The following is a 19,460-nucleotide window of genomic DNA, read 5'->3' on the forward strand; positions in this document are numbered from 1 at the left end:
GGGACATTGGTTATCCCCGAGCCAAATGATGAAATACCAGGTAATTCTCACTGAGCAGGATGATGTGGTGTTGAAAACAACTCACCTTCTAAATCCTGCAGTGTTTCTGAGCACTTCACAGGAAGAGCAACAACTGGAACATGACTGCATTGCAACCATTGAACATACATATTCCAGCAGAGAGGACCTGAAGGATGATCCTCTTGAAAACCCGGAATGGGAACTGTTCACAGGTGGCAGCAGCTTTGTCATGAATGGAACTCGCCACGCAGGATATGTGGTAACAACCGAAAACATGATAATAGAAGCAAATGCATTGTCAAGCACAACTTCTGCACAGAAGGCAGAACTGATTGCATTGAGAAGTGCTTTGGAATTCAGTAAAGGAAAACGAGTTAGTATTTGGACTGATTCAAAATATGCTTTTGGAGTAGTCAGGTCCATGGCACCCTGTGGAAAGAAAGAGGACGACTGTCTTCCCAGGGAACAAACAATAAGCATCAAAAGGAAATCTTGCAACTGCTAGTGGCAGTGCAGGAACCAGTTCAAGCAACAATCATGCACTGTAAAGTACATCAGACAGGGAACTCAAGGAGAGTAAAATAGCACAACACACAGTCTCACAAATGGCAATCATCCCCACCAGAACAGTAGCGCTTCCTAGGGAGCCACCAAAACATTCCGGGGAGGATGAGAAATTGTCTGAGTTACTAAATGCAGAGAAAAATTCAGAAGGATGGTGGACGACAAGTACAGGTCAGGTAGTGTTGCCTCCCTTAGTCATGAGAGAGGTTTTGCAAACAAAGCACAGGGAGTGTCATTGGGGTGCAGAAGCTATGACTCAGCTTCTGAAAAGTGTGATATCAATACAAATGTTGGAAATGGCCAAATGAGTAATTGTGAAATGTGAAATTTGTTTAAAGAACAATCCAATAGTAAAAAAAAGGGCACAGATGGGCAAAATAAAAACTGGAGTGGAACCAGGAGATTATTGGCAAATTGATTTTACAGAATTACCTAAATGCAATGGATATAAATATGTGTTGGTTGGGGTTGACACCTTTTCAGGATGGCCAGAAGTCTTTCCCTGACGCACCAATCAGGCTACGGAAACAGTTAAATGGCTCCTGCAAGAAATTATTCCAAGGTTTGGAGTTCCATTTGGAATATCTTCAGACAGAGGACCACATTTTGTGGCCAATGTGGTACAAGAGGTAAGCAAAGTCCTAGGAATTTCCTGGGATTTACATGCCCCTTGGAGACAGCAATTGAGTGGAAAAGTGGAAAGAATGAATCAGACCCTAAAAAGAGAGATTAGAAAAATCTGTCAGGACGCTAAATTGAAATGGCTTCAGGCACTTCCACTTGCATTGCTACAAAAATAAGAGTGAAAGCTCAAAGTGGAATGTCAGTAAGTATGTATGGAAAAGCCTATGAGGTTCCTGAACCAAATCCAAACATGTATGTGATGGGAAAACAAGATGTGTATAAGTATTTACTTCCTCTTGGAAAAACCCTGAACAGGCTCCGAAGTGCAGTATATGAACTTGATTGAGGGGGAGGGGGTTGGTCTAGATGATCTCTAATGGTCCCTTCCAACCCCTACCATTCTAGGATTCTATGATGTCACACAGCCTGGATGCAGTACCCACATGTGCTGTGATGTCACAGAGCACTGTTGCAGCGTCCAGAGTTGATGTGATGTTATAGAGAACTGTTGCAGTGCCCACGTCTGCTGTGATGTCACAGAGCATTGTAGCAGTACCCAGATGAGCTGTGATGTCACACAGCCTCTCTGCAATTCCCAAATGTGCTGCAATGTCACTGACTCCTGTTGCAGTACCCACATGTGCTGTGATGTCACAGAGCCCTGTTGCAGCGTCCAGAGTTGATGTGATGTTATAGAGAACTGTTGCAGTGCCCACGTCTGCTGTGATGTCACAGAGCATTGTAGCAGTACCCAGATGAGTTGTGATGTCACGCAGCCTCTCTGCAATTCCCAAATGTGCTGCAATGTCACTGACTCCTGTTGCAGTACCCACATGTGCTGTGATGTCACAGAGCCCTGTTGCAGTGCCCAGATGTGCTGTATGTAAGAGAGTCCCACTGCAGTTCCCAGATGTGCTGTGATGTCACACAGCCAGGTTTACAGACCTGTTGCACTTCCCAGATGTGATGTCACAGAGAACTGTTGCAGCACTCAGAAGTGCTGTGGTGTCACAGAGTCTCTCTGCAATGCCCAAGTGATCTTGGATGTCACACGTCAGTGCCCAGGTGTCCTGTCATTTCAGAGGAAACTGTTGAAGTGCCCACATGTGCTGTGATGTCACACAGCCCTGTTGCATTGCCCACATGTGCTGTGATGTCACACAGACCTGTTGCAGTGTCCAGACATCCTGTGATGTCACACAGCACTGTTTCAGTGCCCAAATATGCTGTTATATATCAGAGCAGTGATTGAGTTCCCAGATGTCTTGTTATGTCACAGAGCACTGTTGCAGTGCCCAGTGGTGATGTGACATCACAGAACCCATACGTGATGTCACAGAGAACTGTTGCAGCACTCAGAAGTGCAGTGGTGTCACAGTCTCTCTGCAATGCCCAAATGATCTTGGATGTCACACATGTCAGTGCCCAGATGTCCTATGATTTCACAGGAAACTGGTGCAGTGCCCACATGTGCAGTGATGTCATATAGCCCTGTTGCAGTGCCCAGATGTGCTGTTATATATCAAAGCAGTGATTGAGTACCCACATCTGCTGTGATGTCACAGAGCACTGTGACAGTGTCCAGTGGTGATGTGACATCACAGAACCCCACGGCAGTGTCTAGATGTGATGTGATGTCAAACACTCTTGTTGCAGTGTCCAGATGTTCTGTGATGTCACACAGCCCCGTTCCAGTGCCTAGATATGCTATGATGTCACAGAGCAGTGTAGCACTGCCCAGATGTGCTGCAATGTCACACAGCCCTGTTGCAGTTCCCAGATGTGCTGTGATATCACAGAGCACTGTAGCAATGTCCTCTTGTGATATGTTTCAGAGCACTGTTGCAGTGCCCACGTCTGCTGTGATGCCAGAGTGTCTTTTCAGTGCCCAGATACTATGTGAAGTCTCAGAGCACTATTGAAGTGCCCAGATGTGCTGTCATGTCACACATGTGCTGTGATGTCACAGAGCATTGTTGTAGAGCCCAGTGTTGCTGATATATGTAAGAGCAGTGATTGAGTACTCAGATGTAATGTCACAGTGCACTGTAACAGTGCACATCTGTGCAGTGATGTCACAGAGCACTCTTGTAGTACCCAGATGTGCTGTCAGGTCACAGAGCACTGTAACAATGTCCATTTGTGCTGTGATGTCACAGAACACTCTTGCAGTGCCCTGGAGTGCTGTGATGTCACAGAGCACTGTTACAGGGCCCACACATCCTGTGATGTCACAGAGCACTGTTGCAGTGTTCAAATGTGCTGTGATGTCAAACGTCCGTGGAACAGAAAGAACAGGAGCAGTCTGCCCAAAGGGCTTGTGGAGTCTCCTTTCTTGGAGGATTCAGCATAAGCCTGGACACGTTCCTGTGCGACCTGACCTAAGTGAACTTGATTGTGGGGGAGGGAGTTGGTCTAGATGATCTCTAATGGTCCCTTCCAATCCCTACCGTTCTAGGATTCTATGATGTCACACAGCCTGGATGCAGTTCCCACATGTGCTGTGATGTCACAGAGCACTGTTGCAGTGTCCAGATGTGATGTGATGTTATAGAGAACTGTTGCCGTGCCCATGTCTGCTGTGATGTCACACAGCACTGTAGCAGTGCCCAGATAAGCTGTGATGTCACACAGTCTCTCTGCAATTGCCACAAGTGTGGCAATGTCACTGAACCCCGTTGCAGTGTCCACGTGTGCTGTGATGTCCCCATGTCTATCAGCCAGCACTGTGTCACATTTGCAGCTGCTTTTGTGTGGGAGCTATCTTCAATCCCACTCACTTGGACTGCTCAGCTCCCATTGAAAAAATAGACGTTGTCGGTTGTTATACCACTGCGTATGGGAGCTACAAGAAAGCTGGTACGGAGACCGCAACTACAGTGGTAAGTATGTCCCTATGTAGTCTATCAACCAGCACTGTGCCACATTTGCATCTGCTTTCCTGTGGGAGCTATCTCCAATCCCACTCACTTGGACTGCTCAGCTCCCAGGGAAAAAATATATGCTGTCAGTTAAGTTATAGCACTGTGTATGGGAGCAACAAGAAAGCAGAAAGGCAGACCTCAGTTACAGTGGTAAGTAGATCTCGGTGTACCCTATCAGCCAGCACTGTGTCACAGTTACAGTTGCTTTCTTGTGGGAGCTATCTTCAATCCCACTCACTTGGACTGCTCAGCGCCCATTGAAAAAATACATGTTGTCAGTGGAAGTTATACCACTGCGTATGGGAGCTACAAGAAAGCAGGAAGGCAGACCCCAGCTACAGTAGTAAGTAGGTCCCGCTGCAGTCTATCAGCCAGCACAGTGTCACATTTGCAGCTGCTTTCCTGTGGGAGCTATCTTCAATACCACACTTTTTCTCCTCAGCTCCCATTGAAAAAATACATGTTGTCGGTTAAGTTATGCCACTGAGTATGGGAGCTACACGAAAGCAGGAAGGCAGACTCCACCTATAGTGGTAAGTAGGTCCCATTGCAGTCTATCATCTTGCACTGTGTCACATTTGCAGCTGCTTTCCTGTGGGACTTATCTCCAATCCCATGCACTTGGGCTGCTCAGTTCCCATTGAAAACACACAGGCTGCCAGTAGAAGTTACGCCACTGCGTGTGGGCACTACAAGCAAGTAGGTACACAGACCCCAACTACAGTGGTAAGTAGTTCCCCATGTAGTCTATCAGCCAGCACTGTGTCACATTTCGAGCTGCTTTCCTGTGGCAGTTCTCTCCAATCCCATGCACTTGGCCTGCTCAGCTCCCATTGGAAAAATACAGGCTGCCGGTACAAGTTACGCGATTGCGTCTGGGCACTACAAGAAAGCAGGTACACAGACCAAAACTACAGTGGTAAGTAGGTGTGGTAGTTTGAGCCTGGCTGGATGCCAGGTGCCCACCACACCACTCTGTCCCCCACCTCCTCAGCAAGCCAGGGAAGGGGAGAAAATAAGATGGGAGTCTCGTGGGTTGAGATAAAAGCAGTTTAATAAAGAAGCAGCAAAGCCGCACGCGGGAAGCAAAGCAGAAGCAGATAAAGCTGTTCCTCTCCACTTCCCATCAGCAGCGATGTCCGGCCACCTCCCGAGAAGCAGGGCTGCGGTACGCGTAGCGGTTGCTTTGGGAAGGCCAGAAATGAATCTCGCCTCCCCTTCCTGCTCCTCTCCCCCAGTTTATATTACTGAGCTGACATCATACGGTATGGAATATCTCCTTGGTCAGCCTGGGTCAGCTGTCCTGGCCATAGTCCCTCCCAAGATCATGCCCACCCACAGCTATTGGTGAAGGTGGGGGAAGGAGTGCTGGAGGGACAGCCCCGATGTTGTGCAAGCGGTAGTCATAATATTGATATCAACAGTAAGCACAGCACTGCAGGAGCTGCTGTGGAAAGTCACTACCATCCCAGACCCACTACAGACAGTCACAGGAATGCAGACATATTACAAACACCATTGTTTCTGTGTTCAAACGAAACACACAGTCAGTAATATCAATCATGAAAACATCTCCTTAATTGTAGCATTCTTTTTTCATAAAGTGTATGCTCAAAAAACCTTGTAAACTCTTACAAGGGCTCCAAGTTTGCTGCATGATCCAATATGTTCATGTGGCTGCACAGCTTCTGAAGTTGTGTTCTATGTTCTGCATTGTCAGTTCCCAGACCTGTAGGCAAAACCTCAGATTGAACGTCGTATTCGTTAACTGACACCTTAAAGTCTGGAAGCCTGGTAACCCGGACCTTGGATGACAAAACACACCAAGTTGAAACCATAACTCATCAGTAGTCTCTCTCTAACTCTAAGCTGCTCTAAGTAAAACTTTAAACATGTACCCATTTATTGATACCTGTAAGTAATTGGTTTTCTCCCAATGTCCCAACAGGCACGTTCCCATGTTTAATTCTTCTCCAGATATTGCCATCTTTTTCATCATAATAGTGTTGTAAGGAACTTGTAGTTAACTCCATGGAACACAACCAAGAGAGCAACCAAGTAAACAATCCGAGCCCTGATTACACAAGTTACAGCTGAAATACACACCACACAGAATAACTTCCTAGACCAAAATAGAAGAAGAAAACTGCTGGGGGGACACAGTTAGAAAAACTCTAAACAAGAACAAAAGCATGGCAATCAGAAAAAGGCTGAGATGTGCCATATAGAAAAGGAAGCTGCTAAAGAGAATTACTTCCAGGAATTCCCCGTTTCCACTTTATTTTTCATCTGAAATTGACTGAATGGTCAGATGGAAAACAGCATCACACATTCCAAAACACTAACTAACTGTACTCTTGGACAGGACCAAGCAGCCACAAGAGGCACGTCATGATCCTGAGATGGAGGGGTGGCCTTTCTGATGAACTTGTCCAGACAATTAAAAAATAACCAACTCTTTAAGCAAAACTCATCTCTAAGTCAATCTCCTACCAACAAGGTTTTGGGAGAATAGGAGAATGCTGAGAGGAAACACTCACTGCATGGAGGGCTGTTACCTTCTAGTCAGTCTTACCCAGAAGAATATTTGCCAGTGCCTTTATTACAGGCCAGGGAACTGACAGAACAATACAAACATGGCACTGACTAATATTTTCTTTTCAGGAAAACCTGAAGAGTTGACTCTGAGAAAACCAATAATTAAAACAATTTCATCCCATGCCTGAGATTATTGCCATGAGAAGTTATCTCAGTTTACCACAGAATGGCTGTGGCTGGAATGGCCCTCTGGAGAGAATTTCATCCAAACTCCCTGCTCAAGCAGGGACACCTAGAATCATGTGCCCAGGACCACATGCTGGTTGCTTCTGCTTATTTCCAAGGACAGAGACTCTACAGTCTCTGAGAAACCTGTTCCAGGGGTCAGACGCCACCACAGTAAATTATCCAACAGTATTACCTGAATACCGTGTGGAATCAAATTGAACTTGGAACGCACAGAAGCAAAGAAAAGAACAGGTGCTCTTGGTAAAGGAGTTTAGATACAAATATTTTGTAATGCTGCAATTCTATACCTCCCATTGGGTCAATCCCAGTTGTGTTTCCCAAGGTCAGTACTACTTTTGCTTTGTGTAGTTCTCCTTTAACTGTTTGATGAATAGAATTAGTTACCTAAGGAAAAAAAGTCACTGCACTTGAGGTGAATTCCAACTTAACTTTACAATAACTGCAATGAAACAAATCTTCCAAGCTTAAACATGACACGAGTATTAAACAAATAAAACCAGATTTTGTTACTCATTAAGGAAGGAGCTTCCTGAATGGGACAGTACTCAAACACAGTTTCATTTACAGAGGCTACCCTTCCCCCGTTGAATCCCCACAGATGCAAAAGCAGCAGTAACGTTTTCTGGAAGAAGATACTGAATTCAGAAGAATTGAAGAAAAAAAATCGCATAAATCTCACTTGATTTTGCAGGAAAACAAACCAAGAAAGCTGACTTCTCAGAATCTGGCCAATAGTAGATATTTCTTGTCAATACTAATGAGGAGTTAAATTTGAAAACTAAGTTTGCAGTTCATTACTGCTTTCTTACAGAAAATAACACACAAAGAGAAATAAAAGAACATACCATTGAAAATCTGATAAATATTACCTTTGGGTTCCACTCCAGTTCATTACCAATGGGTTTCACTCTACAAATTCCCCAGCCTGAGGTGGCAGACACTGAAACTTGGCAGGTGAGGGAAGCAGCTGGTAACTTTGGACTTGACATGTTCTGCCTTCATCTATATAGTTAATTTTGACACTACAGAACATATTTTCCTTCTCTTTTGGGGAAATATCTAGCACCTGAGCCCTTCAGAGTTGGAGAGGAAACAAAGAATTATTATAGTTGTAAAGTTTCTTCACCCCCTTGTGTCTAAAAAAGATTAAACTTTCACAGCACAATGTTCAGTGGTGTGTATGTGGAGCCATTCTGGCTTCCCTTCAGCACAGGCAGCATGTGAGAGCTTTTTAAAGAACAATTTGTACAGCAGAGATTTTTTTGCTAGTTTTGATGGTGGGTTAACTTTAACTGAGCAGTAAAAGTTCTAAATTACTTTGTATTAAAAAGTGCACATGAATAATTTAAACCAAAAAAAATCCACATTTTTACCTGTGAACAACTGTTTTCTGACATAAACCATGAAATGTCAGCTTCTCCACATTTTTAACAGCAATCTTATTACCAGGTTCCTTAAAATACCCATTAATTCCTTCAGCAAGAATTGTATATTGGTTCTTCTGCTGATCTACTCTTCGACCAAAGTAGTTTGTTGCATTTACAACATGGAGAGGCAGAATCTGAAAGTATAAAATACGTTATAAAGACAACTGATGGTTTCTTAAGTTAATGAGACGTTTTCATGTTGAAGGTGACCTACCTCTTTCCAGCCTAAAGAGATGACAAATACTGCTGTACACATGCATTTCAGAAGATGATGTCCTCTTATTACTCCAAAGATTAGGAATAATCCTGAATGAATGAATCCTTATGAATGGTAACTGTCCATAGCCCAGTCCAGACTGGACACAAGTTTATAGAGCAAGATCTATTACGTCTTGGTGGTATTCCACTTAAACGAACACTAGTGAACTACAGTATTACCTGTCAAGCTACTAACCACTAAGGCATTTCACATCATCCAAGCTTAATTTTAAGTGGTCTCCAACCTTACAATGAGATTTAGAAGAACTGACTGGGGAAGCGTGACGCCTTCCATCTTTTTGCACGGAAAATGCTTGACATAAGCTATCAAGAACACCAATTCACAAAATGCTGGGTGCATTACATCCAAAGGCTCATGCTAGGCACAAGTACTGAGATACAGCTGAGTGTATGAGGCCAGACAGAAAAGAAGACCAGAAAGGTAATTTCCACTTACTAAAACCCTAAAACTCTCACAGTGCAACTAGAGATTCTTAAAGGAAAGCAACATGATACCGAGTTCTAAACAAAAGAGACAGTGAACACTTATCCAGTTGACAATGGATTTGTAAGGCATATGTCCAGGCTCTGCAGTCAGCAGAAGCAGAACTAGATGAGGAAAGAGGCCACAACTGCTGTCTTGAGTGCACAAAAGGGAAGTACAAGTTTGTAACAGGAGTATTATGAAATCTGTCCAGGTTTCAAGCACTCAAACTGTATCTATAGGTTATCAACGAGTTTCAACTACCAGCTGCCAACAAAAGCTTCTTTATTAGGCAGAAATGGAGTGACACCAAGGAATCCACTCAGTTTTTATTGTCTATTCTCACAACCTATGATTTTTGGGAATGGGGATCACCCATTGATTGCATGACTTGAGCGCACCTGAATTCTAGCAAAAGACAGGACAGGAAGAAAGTGTAAGCAGCTCATCCAAAAAGGAAAGCACCCAGCAGTTCTCAGATCCAAGTACTAACCTTGAAAGGAAGCACCAGTGTCTACACATCTGCCCTCAGCAATCATTATCCAAGGTGGAGACGAGACAGACTCTACAGTACTGCTGTACAGGAAGACTATCTAGTAAAGTCGGGACTGAAAAGCCAAGTGAAGGGAGTTTTGACATACAAATTGTTACTGAGATGTGAAGAACCACTATAGCAAAGTCAAACCAGTAACCAGGAAGGTTTCATGACTATTTAACTACTAAAAATGGCAGTCTGAATGTAACAGGATTCTATCAAAACTGTTTTCAAAACCACAATGACACCTTAGGCTACATGAGATTGGTCTCCATAAAATGTTGGTATTTTGATTTTCATAGCAGTATCTAAGAAGAGTGAAACTGATGCAAAAGTAACCACAAGAAAAAGAGTCATGAGCAAAAAATGGTTTCATGAAAGTATCTAATAGCAAAATTGAGCAAGAAAACAGAAGCAGCCATGATTGAGGCATATACCACCTTCCTACACCAGTATGGGTGGTAAGAAAGCTTGGCAATTCCTTACCTGCAAGCCCCAAATGTTTTAAGATGGGTACACAGTGGCCTTGACAATTTCTGGTATTCTTCATCTTTTAGCACCTTGGCAGTCAAACCAGGCAGTTCTGGGGGAACTTCAGCTTCTGCCTGCTGCAAATAGCGGAGGATCCCAAGTGCATCACACTCGTTGTTTTCTCTTAACAGAACGACTGACTTTGCCTTTGTGATCTCTTGGTCTACAGAAGAATCCTAAAACAAATACACACGTATTTTTAACAGCTTCTGTGTATCCACTACTTTGTGATCAAATGCACTATTAACCTGGCAACGCTTTGTCAAACCTTTATCGCATTACAGAAGTTGTCAGGCATGCTGTGTACACGATGAGCAAAGATTCTTGGAGAAGGAAAACTGAAATGTGTCACAGAAGTGGCATCTGTAGCTTCCAAAGACTGCATGCATTCATCTGTTAAAGCTAAGCACACGGTTTATACACACTTGTAAGTGTACTACTCGAAGCATATGAAGTGTGACATCACTTTAACAGTGGCTGTTTCCATCTCTCCATCCACTGATTTAAGAAGCAAGAAAAAAGGTCCTTCCCAAACCACTTTGTCATGGTTTGCCATGACAGCCTTTTCTGGTGAGGGGGAAGGGGCTGTAAAGATGACTCCTGGAAGAAGCTGCTCGCAGCTCTCCCCAGCTCTGAGCCAGACCCACTGCTGGGGCTGAGCCAATGAGACACCTCCACCATCACTTTGTAACAAGAAGCCTGAAGAGGAGGTTTCTTCCTCCATTCTTCTTTCTTCTGCCCTTTCTTCTTCTGGCTGGTGGTGGTGCAAGGAGTAGGAACAGTGGGAGAAACAACCATGTGGACTCCAAGGTCGGTGATGAAAGAGAGGAGGAGGTGTGCTGGAACAGAGACCTCCCTGCATTCTATGGAGAGAACTGGGGAAGCTGAGATTTGTTTGCATTTCTTTAAAGACCCTACAGCAGCGGTAGAGACTCATTTTGCTAAAGCTGGCCCCAGTCCAGGGGCAGCGATTCACTTCATTAATGGCCCCGAGCCAGGGGCAGTGATTTCCTTCTTTATCACTATGGCCAGAGCAGGCCGTGTCCCGAAGGAGGGACCCAATATCCACAGCTGTAACTGTGGGGAGGAACCATATTGGGATTTATCAAAATGAGACAGAACATAGTTAAAAATGTCATCATGAATGCATTCTGTGTCAGACATTCCTGTCAGCCTTTCTTCTAGCTGGCAGAAGGGCAGGGTTTGGGCTATTTTTAGCAGAAGTAGTTAAATTACAAATTCACAAACCTCCTTTATTCTTAGAAGTCAAGATATTTTAGTTTGTTATATCTTAATAATTAAAAACCCCACTTACCTGTGTAAAATGACGCTCACCTGATGAACCATTTCTGCCTCATCTCCTGAATTAGTGAATGTCAGCACCTTCTGAAGATTACTGTGGGTAAAAGCCAGTATTTTGAGTAACACAGCGGTTCTTTCACTGCCCATACAAGGCTGTACAACCTAAAGGTGGATACAAACCAGAGGGCTGGTAATTCATGTAATCTAGACATGCTTTACTGTGTATTTCTTTTTTTAAGAAGCACGAAGCATTGTTATATGCCAAAGAACATTGGTAAATCGTAAATCTTCTGTTAAACTTATAATGTACAATATAAGGGTGTGAATTTCTGACAGCTTCCAGAAGCAAAATTAAAACCCATCACAATCAAAATCTCACATCAGTATTTTCTTATACGTGTGATTTTTGATGATTTGTCAGTGTTGAAGTTTCTCATTGAAGTACCACTGAAGAAGTTTCACACTCCATAAGCACAGTGCACTACCTCAGATAGTCTTAAACAAAAGCCCCAAAACATGGACATTTGCAGTGCTGCCAAATCACTAGACTTTTCACAAAAAGTGATGTTTTTCCAGTTTCATTTCATGCTCAGAATGTCTGGTCTTAGAGACTTCCCAGCATTCTCAATCCCCAAATGATTATGTTTTGAGTCATTGAAGAATTCAGATCATACTTGTAACATTTTATAAAATTGTTCAGCTCTATACCACACTGACTGGAAGTTCCATGAGAAGACACCTCAGGATATACAGTAGCTTTCTCAAAATATTAGGTCAAATTAATTTCTGCACTGCGTGGCACAGAGCATTTTACTAGCTCTGTCTTTGGAAAACTCACTTGTAGTTCTGCCACTCAATCAACAACCACAAAAACATTCTGAACATTCTGGTCACAAACAATAGCATTTGCAAGTACTTGATACCAAACTCAGACTCATTTGCACTAACAATAAAATACTGGAGAGTGCACCTTCATCTCAGGCTTAAACAAGACCTTCAGCTGGTTCAGTGATTAACTGACACAGGTCTTCCAAGAGTTCCCTCGCTGCACTTGTGGGACGTACAACTGGACAGTCCATTCAGCCCTATAGCACTGCTCATGTATACTGACCTCAATCAGTGCAAACAGCAAAACAGTGTCATGAACAAAGAGTGACACCATCCCCAAACTCTTACCTGTTGCACATTTCCGTAGATGGAAGCTTCTTCAATGGCTGTTACCACATCGCAAGGATCGTTCATGAGCTCCTTTATCTAGTGTGCTGTACGTTTATTCCAATGAGTTCCAACAGCAATAATTTGCTGTGAATACTTCCATTCTTCAGCAATAACGGGTTTCTTGTAACAATCTCATTTAGTAAACACCTATCAAGAAAAAGCAGAAGTCAGTTTCTATCCTCTTATCCTGTTCCAACGAGCACGTAGCAGCAGTAAAAAGCAAACTGTTTCAGCACACTGTTCTTTCCAGTCACAAAAGATGGAAGTCTCAGGAAAAGGAGCAGTTCAAATCTGAAAAAAAAAACCAAACTAAGCCTAGGCAAAAGCAAATCCAAGAGGTCAGAGGCAGACAGCAGACTTGTCAAAAAAAAACCAAACCCAAGTGCACAAATGGTGTGTGTGCAGCATTAAATTACTTCTAACAAGTGAAACCCACTAAGACAGAGCTCACACATTCCTGGTGTACTGCTTACCTAAGTGACGTGCAGTTCAGCTGTGGAACAACAGCAGGATTTTTGGCAAAGCTCTACCACACTTTAAAGTAATATAGAGCTCTGGCACAGTTCTGAGAGATCTTTCTCAACCTGCCACTAAACTTACCCCTAGCTGCAATAACATACCCTTTCTGCAACAATGCTTTAGAAGAGCTACAATCAAATCTTTATCAAATAGCTCAAACATTTTCAAATGACCATTTTCCACTGAAAGAGCATCTTTGTTTTTCCTATTCAAGACAGATGTTTTTGAGAAACTGAGAACTACCTCTCCCACAAGTTTAATGTTATATCCACACTCCATCTCAGTGAGTCCAATAGCAAAACAGAAAGAGCAGTCTGAAGAGAAAACAGCAATAGCCCACTGGATAAAGAAGACATATCATCTAATTTATGACTTGATATTTGCTGCTACAAAGGCACATTTAACAGCTTCACATACAGCAAATTGGGCAACCTATTTCCACTAAGGAATTTCTCTAGCTTATCACAGCTAGAAGCACAGCCCTTTAGTCTTATCACCAATTTTTTAACAGATAATTTTAGAAGGTTAATGATTTAAAAAAAATCTGATACTGATACATCCTGGTCAACATGGAACTTGATGCTGTTCCTCTTATAAGACTGTGATCAGCTCCTTCTTTTATCTGCACTATCATTAAGACCCAAGAACCCAAGCATATGCTTCCAAGACTATTTGATCATTCACTTCTGCCTTTCATTCTACTGTTTAAACAGTGCTGGTAAGAGGAAAAATTAAGTTCCTTACAGACAAGACCTTAAAGCAGATTAAAGACCCCTACACTGAAATCACCGCTACCAAATGGAACAAAAAGAAAAGTCAACTGCTTTGGAAACCATCCACAGTAAAAGACAACAGCATATGGAGCAGTAGCTTAGACCAGGGCAAGACAGGGCTCACTGATTAAAGAAAAAAACAAGGTAAAGTCTGCTTTGACTGATTACAACTCCACTTCTCCAATACTTCATTCTGCCAGAAGTATAAAAATGTGGGGTTTTCAAACTTCATTTTCTTTTCAACTCTCCCACTGGGGTTCAGGAAGGTGTTTGTTTTCAGTGGGTGACACTTGCTTTCAAGACACTTGCACAATTGAATAGTATTTTACCATCTGAACATGTAAGCTATTTACCTGTTCAGGAGCATCAGAGAACAGCACCTCAACCTCATCAAGAACAAGATGGCAAAGATTACGAAACAGCGTGTGACGTTCAGACAGTCTCAGGAGGCAATATGGTGCAGGCACTATTACCTCACCTACAAGTCGGTAAAGGACAACTGTTAACATTAATTTACATTCCACATCATGACACACTAGTTTTATGAAGAAGGTCTCAACTGCATTTCAGATGCATCATCTTGAAGTTATGGGAAGGGTTTTTTTGGTTGGTTTTGGTGGTAAGGTGTTTTTGTTTGGATATTTGTGTGTGTTTGGATTTTTGGTTGGGGTTTTTTGTTTTGTTTTGTTTTAAATAGGGACCATATAACTCCATGTTCTGACTTCTAGTCAACAGTCACTTTCAGTTCGCTTCTATTTCTTTACCCCTGTGTGTCCTTAAGATCTGAGTAGGCAAAACTGTGTTTCTGAAACACTGAAAAGTCTTTGTTAACAGGTTTACAGAGCAGGATGTCATTTCATTTCCCAACAGGACCATGGTAGAACCAGATCGACAGAAGGTAAATATTTAAACACATTCAAGCATAGCCTTTAGAAGTTTGGTTTTAACAACAAAATAAAGCCAATATTGTATCTTCCATATCTACACATGTATGTAAAAATACACACATGTAAAAATAAAACCACTATTGTAAAACCTGCCTCTAAATCAGGAACATCTATGATGAATCTTCATTCAGCACGAACCTCAGCAAACCCCTCCCACTCATTTGACTCAAAAAAGTGGTTATGAGACTTGCAAAAACACAGATCATTTTAACAGCTTTAATACTATTTACTGTTCAATAGCATTAATGAACTTTCATGCATCACTAGAGTTACAGCATCTAAGAAACAAAATGATCACTTGATAGGAAAAAGTAAAACTTCATTTCTTACAGTTTTGTGCAACTAAGACAGCCTACATTGCTTTCAAGTGTCATTCAGACGACAGAAGTATTCTTACATCCTCGGATTTTCACACTTTTAGCTGCTTCTTTGTTCTGCCCAAGTATTAACAACATTGGATGAAGCTGTCTGGAGCATCTCTGGTATGTTTTCAGTAGCTCAAAAACAAGTTGTGCCTTCTTCCACCCAGGACACAAGATAAGTGCTAGTGGCTAGGTGTGCATGTACAAAACAGTTACAGTAGAGCATGAGACAACTGTTTAGAATCTTAGTCATTGTACTATTTCAGAATTTAGGGCAAAACTAAAATCCGCAAAACAGGCCTTTCAATGCTTCAAACAGAAGCTTTTAACACCATATCACCTCTTCAATGCAGATGGTACAGGCCCGAGGAACCGTGCACCAAGCTGGAGACAAATGGATGTGCAGCAACACACGGTGAAAGGTCCAAAAGTTTCATAGAAGCAGAAACATCTTGTCTTACTTGGAGCTGTGTGAGCCATTTTCAGTGCTCCCTTACAGCCTCAGTAAGTCTATGTTTCTGTGATCTAATGCATTAGAAAATGAATGACAATGTTTTAAAAATCAAACCAGACATTTCCATTTCACTATGTAACAGCCCCTTAAAAATCAAGCTTCATTGAGTATCAAAGTGATGTGACATTAACCACTTGTTAGATATTACTTGATAAATAAGTTACAGACTCCCACACTCATGCAGTCCATCTCTGTCAATGTCTAAGCACATGGCCTAAATAACCTGGGAAGCATCATGAAGATATTCTAAGACTACATCAGATGCACCCATTCTCAACATGCACTACCTTTTGGATCATTCATTGACATTTGCACCTTAGAACACAAAACCTGCAGTACTCTAATATATACATCCTCCACTCCTGTTTCTCAAGGTTTGTAGCAACTGCTCGACTGCAAAAGTGTAAGAATTGGTGGAATATACAAGAAAGGACTATTTCCCTGATATGAGATGGCAACTACATCACATCCTTGAGCTATTGGTGGCCAACAGTAAGATTCAGTGGAGTTAGGGCCTAAAACTTTTTTCCCAAGTTCCTCCAGAAAGAGAAATAAAGAGTTCTACCTGAAAATCGTGTGCTTGAAACACCAACAAGGCAACACAAAGCACTGAGCAATTTAAAAGCCTTTGACCCACTGCATAATACATTTCCTTAACACACAATATGATAAGAGTTCTTCTGGGATGAGGACTTAAATTCTTACATCTAATTCAAATGCCATCATTTGTAGCAGTGGTTGATGGATCAGATGAAACTGTACAATTCTACAGTCTCTCTGAAGCATAATTTACTCAACCGTATGAACAACCTCCTACACATTCCTCAATCAAAATTAGCTACTATAGTATTTAGTATCTGAAAGTTAAGGTATGATACTAGTCTTAAAAATACTAAATGTAATGTATTACGTTAGCATTACCCTTTCCAGATCTTCAAGAAGTGGTGCTGTTTCCAGAATTGATGGTGGCTTCATTTTCTTGCCAAGAAAGACAAAGTTTCTTTCTTCAAGATTTTGAAAACTCTGAAACCATATGAAATAGATGACAAAGGCAATACTTAGTAGATGGGTTTGAGCTTACATCCAACTTAAAAACTATTTTTTTTGAGAAGAATTAGCCAAAGAAATGTAAACACAAATGAAGTACAACTCACACACACGTCACACAGAACAGTGCTGAGACTCCTACTGTCCCCTGACTTGGCCATTGCCTCTGTTTCTTGCTTTTTTTCTTTTTGTCTCTTCCCCTGCATTTTTTTTTGCCCTTCATATTTTCACAGAGGCACCATCAACTTTGCTGGCTTGCTGACCTTTGGTCTGGTCTTGTTGCTGATGTGGCTGCATTCAGTCCCTGATGTCCCTCCACAGAGTCCCTCCACAAAGACCACTCTTGTAGCCTCGACACTACCCACATCTTCCACATATATGACACACGTTTGCAGAGGTTAAATGGAAGTTATATCCTGGAATTACCTGTTGCTCATTTTCAGTTCTATGTGTCTTCAAAGGATCAGAATTTAAGCACTGCTGAAGCCTGAGAAATATACAAATATTAAATTCAATGTAAATGCAAAAGGAAAGTGTAATCGATAAATATCACCAATATTTCTAAAATGGCACGAAACAGTTCACCTACAAAATATCTCTGATGTATCACCTGTGCCAACAAAACCCCTCAAATATGAAAGAAGAAATCAAAAAGTACCATTTTGGATGTAAAATTTACTATTAATTTTTAGGTATCTGAAAATAACCCGAAGGTTTTTTTAACCAAGACAATTGGTGGGTTCCTCAACTTCAGAAGAAAATCAGATGGGACTGCTGGAAAAAGGTTTCTTAAAGTTGCAAAAACATAAAACAATGTATCTTTGCAACAGTTAAAACTTGAATTAAAAACACCCCTCAGGTTGTTTACATATGCAGCAAGTGATTTGCAGCATAATAAAAGCCTTGCACAAGTCAACTCAGTCAGATTTCATTCAGCTGGAAAACTTTATTAATCACACTAAGAATAAAAGAAGGCAACTGAATATGCTGAGTGTGCAGAAATGTACTGCCTCATCACAGCCTTGTTTAGAAAGAATTGCTATTTTTACTGTGGTCTGGATAAGTATCAGCAGCTTCTAATTGCCTCCTTCCCCAATACCATGTGCACATATCTTGTCTTACCCTCTGCCCTTTTAGCTGTCTAAGAAGAGTAACTGGAAACATACTGCAGCTCCTAATTATCTGGCTACACAATTGTTTCAAATATGTAACATATTGTACCATACCTGTCTGTGTGAACTGCTGGATTTTCCTTGAAAGGCAATCCTGGGATTGTTTTGACAATCTCTCAAGAAAAGACAAACCCTTTTCTGGCAGTAAAATACTGTTTAAGAGCAACATTTCAGAAAAAAAAGATTACTGAGATCAAGGTGGTTTTCTTACCTAACCGAATTTTCTTCATTAAGAATCAAGCATGCAACAAGAACATCAACCACACAGGAGAATCAGTTCATGTTCACAGCTCAAGCTATAGCTTCTGGCAGCTCTTTCTTTGAAGAATCTGCCCCTGTATTCCCCCAACAACTACCAAAAGCTGGCCACACAAAACCACTACACATCTTCACAGCACTAGAGCAAGTGAGCACAAAAGGAGACACAACCTGTTCAAAGTCCATCGTTGCAATCTAAAAGACCAAAACCACCAGAACCACAAACTTGAAGGACAACGTTCAACTAGATCAAGAGTTAGTCCCAGATTTGTTACAGAAAAGGACGTGATAGCTGACTACAGTATTCCTAATCTGCCTTACAGATGCTTAACTTAATTCATTCTGACATTTGAATAGAAAATCTAACACTTACAGATGTGGTAGTTTCACTGTCATCTGTGTTGGAGCTTTGTCATGTCTTTTCATGAACAGAACCAGATACAGCAAGATCTAGAAAGACAATTTTAAAAGATGCAGAAACACGTTTGTGATTATCTGAATCTATGAAAGGCCAGTGTTTTTACAGTTGGTTGCAACTGACTTCTTTCTCTGCTTGTCTCATTTTCTAATGGCAAAGAGAACAACCAAAAGACAGTTGTATTTACATAAAGATATGCAAATGAACCGAGTGAACAAGGACAGAGGATATTTATAGTGATTCAAGTCTGTTTTAAACAAGACAACTCACAGAAAACATTCAAGTTACCTCTGTGTAGAGAAATCCCTCTAAACTCAAATCAAACAGTAAGGTATCACTGATCAATGCTACAAGTTATTTCAACAGTATCTAATGCTTTTCAGCATATCAACAAATGACCCTGCAACTCACCCTTTGTCTTATCAAGCACAAAATGCTTTAGAATATTCCTGCATCTGCTGATTTGATTGCTCTTTGTACAGTCTGATACATAGGCATTGTTTGTTAGGATACCTTTTGTTCCACTTGTTGGATTCCAACTGATACAGTAGTTCAATATATCCAGTTAAAGACAAATGATGCACTGCATGAATGATTGCTGCCAACACACACGGTTCCCACTTGTTTCAGGATCTGTTGATACCTTCTGCTGGAGCAGCACTGTCCTCAAATCAAGTGCAGGATTAACAACTTTCATTGGAAGAGAGTCAAGATTTAATGATGTTTGGGTCTCCTGATAATCTGCTGAACTCACTGCATTCTCTTCAGCTTGCTC

The sequence above is a fragment of the Colius striatus genome, unplaced genomic scaffold (genome assembly GCF_028858725.1).
Source record: "Colius striatus isolate bColStr4 unplaced genomic scaffold, bColStr4.1.hap1 scaffold_34, whole genome shotgun sequence".
NCBI classification, from domain to species: Eukaryota; Metazoa; Chordata; class Aves; order Coliiformes; family Coliidae; genus Colius; species Colius striatus.